This window comes from Thermobia domestica, chromosome 5 (assembly GCF_964235325.1).
Source record: "Thermobia domestica chromosome 5, izTheDome1.hap1.1, whole genome shotgun sequence".
NCBI lineage: Eukaryota > Metazoa > Arthropoda > Insecta > Zygentoma > Lepismatidae > Thermobia > Thermobia domestica.
Window position 1 is genome coordinate 18,552,127 of NC_137458.1, and position 7,275 is coordinate 18,559,401.

Genomic DNA, 7,275 nt, shown 5'->3' on the forward strand with positions numbered 1-7,275 from the left:
CTCTTAGGAAGCTGCTATTTATATTTGTATTTATTACCTTGTTTAATTATTCTTGTGTATTGTATTATCAGTTAATATAGATTTAGAGAGAAATCCCGGCCGGGTAAATTAATTTTACAGTTCATATAATCTATATTTTTATTTTTGTCTTTGTGTGATTTTGTTTCTATGGCTTGTTAACTAACAGCAGTTTCTTCTTTCCCAACAGGATTTCTTTTTTTCTTTCTTTTTTTTAACAGCTCACTTAGGGGAGAGCCAGAAACGAACGCTATCTTGCCCGTTTATATTTTTTGTTCGTTAATTTTAAAATATTTAAACCAAGCGTCTGTCTGGTGACCGCTGGTTGTATCTTCTATATAAAAGCAGGAGAATTATAGGTGGGGGAGGATTCCAGCTCGACCGTCTAAAGAGGTAGATGGTTAGGGTTCTGTCCAAAGAGGGGACGGGATCTCTTTTCTGGAATTCTCAGATTCTCGGCCGAAGAGGCGGCTAGAGATTGACATGGTACAGCAAGAGGGCTGTATCGCCGCGATGCAAAAAGTTTAGTTTTTGACATAATTTCAGACCACAACTCTCTTAAGAGGAAGAGAGTCTGGGGGGCTACGGAAATTGTTGGTCTTAAACTGTACCACACAGCAAGAGGGTTGTGTGAAGGGGGAAGCGAATTAAGTCGCTGAACTGTTTTTTTAGCTGGCTTCGGGGCCACGCCACTCCTTTAGTCGCGTTCAAGTCCCGTTTGACGCCTCACGTAGGGGGCGAAATTAGACTTACCCAATTTTTTCGTTAAAATAGTTCGTTTAGCATCCTTCGGCCAATTTTGGGAAGATATGCGCGATAAATGGTTCTATCCTATAAAGGGCAGGATCCTTTTCTTCGAAATGAACGATGCCAGATTTTTTTTTATTTATTAGTATGAATAAAGATTTATTATAAGTTGATCCTTGGGCGTAATTCTTTCTTATTATTGACTTCCTCATTAAGGTTTTTTGTATCTACCTATTTGATTGCTGTTTTGGTGTATTGAAGTTTTTGTTTGAATCTGGTGCATCTAAACCGGATTCGGTACATTGCTTGGAGAGAGATTTTTGGGGGCTCGTTTATTTTCTCTGTTTTATTCAACTATGCTATTCTTCCTGGGTGCACACAGATGTTAATGAGCCGCTTTTAATCTGTGGACACAAGTTCGGTTCTCGGGATGATTCCTTTAAATGAGGAATGGTGAATTAGTAATTGGGGAACGAACTTTTTGGAGGTTGCAAGTCTGAGCCCAAGTAAGCGCTTGCCTGAAAGAGATCAGAGAGCACGAACTCCAAGGAGCCTAGTTAGTGCAAGCCTCATTGAAAGATATGAGCCCGGGGTCAAATAAGCACGAGCTTCAACGAGAATAATGAGCACGAGCACACAAAAGGTAATGAACCCGAGCCCACATTATTATTGGTACCAGTGAGCTCGAGTTATATTGATGGTGCTGAGATCGAGCACAGCTGACGGAAGTCAGCCAACACAAGTGAGCACGAGTCCAATCGAGATTAGTGTGCCCGAATCCAAGCAAATGCGTCACCGAAGGAGATTAGAGAGCGTGAGTTCCAAGGAGCCCAGTGAGTTCGAACTTCATTAAAGAATGTGAGTCCTAGACCAAGAAAGCTCAAGCCTCAGCGAGAATAAATACGCAAACCCCACTGAAAATATGGAACCCGAGCCCACCGTAATACACACTGGTGTCAGTGAGTTTGAGCCCCATTGATGAGTGAGCCCAGTTGACGGAAGATAGTACGCGCGAGTGAGCAAGAGTCTAATTAAGATTAGTATCCCCGAACCTAACTAATCGCGACCTAACTAACTCGCTCGAAATAGATTAGGGTGCGCGATCTCCAAGGAGCCTAGTGAGAGTGAACCTCACTGGAAGATGTGAGACCGAGACCGAGTAAACGCGAGCCTCATTGAAGGATATGAGCCCGAGCTTGAGTAAGAGCGAGCTTTAACGAAAATAGTGAACGCTTTTCCCACTGAAAGTAGTAAACTCGTTGCAATCCCCACTGACGTCATTGAGCGCGAGGTCATTAATGGTAGTGACCCTTACTCTAGTTCAGATTAGTAAACACGAGCTTTATTGAGTGAAGTGAGCCCAAACCCAATAAACGTGTACCCCAATGAAATTAAAATGAAATGAAATCTTTAAGTTTTACGTCCCACGGTTATGCCGGTTAGGCTAAAGGAGACGGTGATGATGAGAAATGAGTGAAATGGTGGAATGAAGAAAGTGGTAATAACCGGGAGAACCCCGAGAAACCCACGAGCACGATGTTTGTCCACCACAAAGTTCACACGGCGCGAGCTGGATCGAAGCACGGACCCCAAGCACCGGAGGTGAACGCTCTACCACTGAGCCACCGCGCCTCCACCCCAAACGAAATTAGTGAGCACGAGCTCCCAGCAGTCTAGTGAGTGTGATCAGGGCCGGATTTAGGGGGTGCACCGTTGCACATGCACCCCTTCGTTGTAAATATACACTACCTAAAATGAGAAGCTAGCAGTGAAAATAACAACACTTTCCGAAACTTCCATTATTATTTCCGTTTGGGGCTTAAGAGAAAGCAGAGCTTTGCAAAAGCAATACATTAAGTCGATTCTTTGAAGGTTGAAGGAAAATGATTCACTAAGTAAAACAATATAACATTGTCAAGTAGGATAAAAAACATGCGACTTTCTTCAAAATAACTTCCCCCTCCCCCACCCCATTCTATGTGTCAGCGTTGTCAAGGGTAAAAAATATTGTTACATGTCACTTTGAAGAGTTTCAGTATGATTGGTTAATTTAGTAATTATTGGTGCACCCCTGCTCAGAAAATCCTGGATCCCACCCTGAGTGTGATCCTTATTGGAGGATGAGTCCTAGCCCAAGTGAGCACGAGCCTCAACGGAAATAAGAACGTGAGCCCCATTGGAGGTAACGAACATGAATCCATAAGCTGCACATGTAACCATTTTAAACGTTAAAGAGAATATTTGAATAAGAATAAACGCAATGAACACTACATGTTGGTACTTAGCATACGGAAAATCTAGTTTTCAGCTAGCATTACTGGCGGAAAAGAGAGCAGCCAATCAGGTTTGTCTCGATTATTTTTTTGACTTCACCGAGTTGTTGGGACAAAATGGGCAAATCCTCTTTTCTAATATTTTTGCTCGTCCTACAGGCAGTGATGTGCCGTAAACTATAATTTTACGTCTACGCGATTGTCTACTGTAATCTATACGTAATCTACATTACACCTTTTCCCGTGTAGACTATGTAGACAACCACTATCAAATGTAAGGAATAATTTTGTTGCTCGTTTGTTCATATTTTCTCATTCAGTTGTTTTGCTTCGGTGCAGCGAAAGATTAGGGAAACGACTAACATATAAAAAGTAGAGGGAATTATCTAATCTGTGTGTTTACTCTGCTCTGCACATACCACTTCCTTAGATTTTTCCACTTCATGCACTGCTTTTATAATGAAATTTACAAAACTAATTCTCACCTGTGGGGTTTCAGTCTTAAATCCGCTGTATTTGCCATTTTCTTTTTGCATATTTACAAAATGCATAATATTTTTCATTTTCCTTCATCAAGACGAAACTAAGAATTCGAAAGTTACTATTCGCTGGTCTAGGCATTTTATTTTGTACGCAATTTCGGAAGGTAACGACAAAAAAAAAAAAAAAAAAAAAAAAAAAAAAAGCTGCTTTATTGTCCACGATGCCATATTAAATTACGTGTTGTTGACATATTCTACATAGTCTACGTTGTTTACATTGTCTACTCATAGTTGACACGTAAACGTAAACTATCGTTTTTTACGCGTAGACGCACATCTGTGCCTACAGGACCGGCATCCATGACTAGTTATTTAAATTTCTTTCAAGTTCTTCAACTTCATGTTTGAAAAATAAATTATTTTATCTTAACCTTTTACTTCTGTTCGTTCTTAACAATTCCATGCTAATTCGATATATGCAGAGAAGAAATTGCATGAGGGCGGAACTTTTTTCCTTACAGGTAGCTTATGAAGTTAGTGTTGTAAGTCTTGTCTCATAATCTATCGGTAAGAAATGAATAGAATAAATATTAGCATTGTTTACATCGATTCTGTCTGCGCGTTTACATCGAGAAACTCACTGTCGTTGTACCAACAACATTTTAGGAAAGGGGTGCTATGTTATACATGTAGTCTTCCTTTCTCAATTCGGACATTGAGCAACAACAAGGTTATTTTTATTCATTTTTGTCTCAATAATTACCCATTCTTTATAAATTTCACGCATCGACACCGCTTACTGTATTCCCTACAATGTGTTTGTTTCCTGCTCTCTTCCACGTGACGTCACGTCGCGCAAGAATTCTGGGTAATTTTTTCTCTCGATAGCAGAAAATGTGCTACCTGTAATACTCTATATTAGGGATGGCCAATTCCGGAATTTTTACTTTCCGGAATCCGGAAAGTAAAATCGGAAAATTCCGGAATTCGGAAAAATTCCGGATTTCGGAAAAATTCCGGAATTCAGAAAAATTCCGGATTTCGAAAAAATTCCGGATTTCGAAAAAATCCAGAATTCAGAAAAATTCCGGAATTCAGAAAAATTCCGTAATTCGGAAAAATTCGGGTTTCGGAAAAATTCCGGAATTCGGAAAAAATCCGGATTTCGGAAAAATTCCGGAATTCAGAAAAATTCCGGATTTCGGAAAAATTCCGGAATTCAGAAAAATTCCGGATTTCGGAAAAATTCCGGAATTCAGAAAAATTCCGGATTTCAGAAAAATTCCGGAATTCGGAAAAAATCCGGAATTCAGAAAAATTATTTTTTCTTTTTGTAATCCTAAGAATTTTGTTCAAATGCAAACGAACAAATTTCCTTTTTGTAATCCTAAGAATGTATGATGCAAGTTAAGCTGAAACTTACATCCTAAAGTATACACTACTCAATCTTCCCATGGTTAATGAGATGTAGTCCAAAAGCACGATGCACTCCTAATATTTAATTTTTGTTTTACTGTGATATTGTCCAGAGGTAAGACATATATCACACTGAGATAAACAACTTGACAGAATGAAGATATACGTAGTTTTCCAGAAAATCGTGAGAAACGAATTTTTATGAAGTTAAAATATGCGTCGCTTGTTGCCAGTGTGATGCAATTGATAACTTTTATGCTGGAATAGTCTTATTATTATTATTATTATTATTATTATTATTATTATTATTATTATTATTAATCGTTTATGTACTGTAAAAGAAAAATATGAACCGTTAAGTAGTAGATTTTATCTGTTGTTTTTTGATATCTTCTAACAGTAATAACAAACTGCTTGTAAATACGCAATGATTATCAAGGACAATGGCATATTAATGTAAGGACTGCTCTGCAGACTAGCAATAAACAATAAACAATAACAGATAAACAATAGTTCCAAAAAAAAAAAAAGTAACTAACTTGGGCACGTCAGAATGTTCGCGAGAATATAGGGAGGGACCCATTGAGACTAGCAAAAAACGTGGTGTAATTTACTCAAAGGGCCGTACGATGGAGGCATTAACGTTAATGTTAATGGCACCAGAGTTGGCGTGGGTCAATGAAAACTTGACCCACGACCCACTGACCCACCACCCACCGTGACCCACGACCCACCATGACCCACCACCCACCGTGACCCACTGTGACCCACCATGACCCACCACCCACGGTGACCCACTCTGACCCACCACCACAGTGACCCACTCTGACCCACCACCCACGGCGACCCACTCTGACCCATCACCCACCATGAACTACTCTCATCCACTTTGACCTACTCTGACTCACCAGAATCCATCGTCACCAACTCTGAACACGATCCACGGCCTCTTCTAAACTGACTAAAGAGTTTACACTTGTAATAAAACAAGAGTGCGAAATTATCACTAATCGGAGTTTGAATTTCTAGTCAATCGCTCAAGCACAACTCTGTTACAATAACGGTGAATCTGACCTTTACGATATAAAATGGTAAAGTGTTTGTCAGTGAGGAAATTGAAGCAGTTCGAGGTGGGGGGAAATTAGTGTGTGCCTAAAATATACTTGTACTAAGAGAGTATTCTTGCAAGTGTTAATTTCTGAACGCATTCCCCAAGAAACTTCTATTCGCAGGAAAATATCCCTGTACAATATGGAAAAGGTTATGGTTTCTCAGTTCACAGTATTTTTCTCACAAAAAAATTGAAAAATCAGTTTGTCATAGTGTATAAAGGTGGTCTGGTACCCTATGTGAGAGCATTTCCATAAAGCATGCTCATAATTGTAATTTGTGTAATCACTAAAACACCACGTTAAATATAAGTTACAAATATGCATAATTGCAATTATTATGAATATTTATTCAAAGTAGTTTACCTAAAGCAAAGAAGAGACTTACTAAAAATTAGGTACAAAGTTGAATAACATAAGTAATTAGCCATTAGTAATACAAGTATACATTTTCCGTAACTCGTAATTTTCCACCTTAAAACAATCATTAACATTGATGAGCAACAAGTTAGACAATGTTTGAGCACTTAGTCTATTTCTAATATGTCATCTGTATATTCATAAGGAGAAATCCCCGTTTGCACTCTGTCGTGGAAATTGATAATACTTCTACCCGATTTCTGCAACTTCTCATCGACAATCTACTTGTTAGACTCAAGTCTGATAACGATTTTTCTTCGTCAGGTTTGAAATACTCAGCAAGAAGTATCATCTCTCCATCACCATACAACATCTTTTCCATATCGACCATGTCAGTTGGCAATGTCGACCCATGTAGAACAGAAACTTCATCTACCACACCTTTGATAGGGAATCTTGTGAATAAATTATCAATTAAAGCCTGATAAACTGATGATTTCTTATTTGTTTATAAATTTAATTTTTGTAGTTACACATGAAGGTTTGATACCATTACCAAGTTTCCTCCCCCGTCTAGAAAGCGAAAGGGATCGAGGTTCCTGGAAAGTGTTCATAGGTGAATGGGAATTTCCCTCCTTCCCCTTCAATTACCACACTGCTGTTTGTCATGTGCCAAATTACGATGAATTTCAATTAAATTATCATAATATAATTATTTCCTTGTTGAATTATCAATACTTTTCAGTGGAAAAAAGGATGAAATTTCAAAGTTCCAAATCAAAGTAAGTAGACCAACATAAAGGAAAAAAAAGTGTAAAATTTTCCATATAATTATGCGTACAATCCAAACTTAAAAGTTCCGTGTAATTA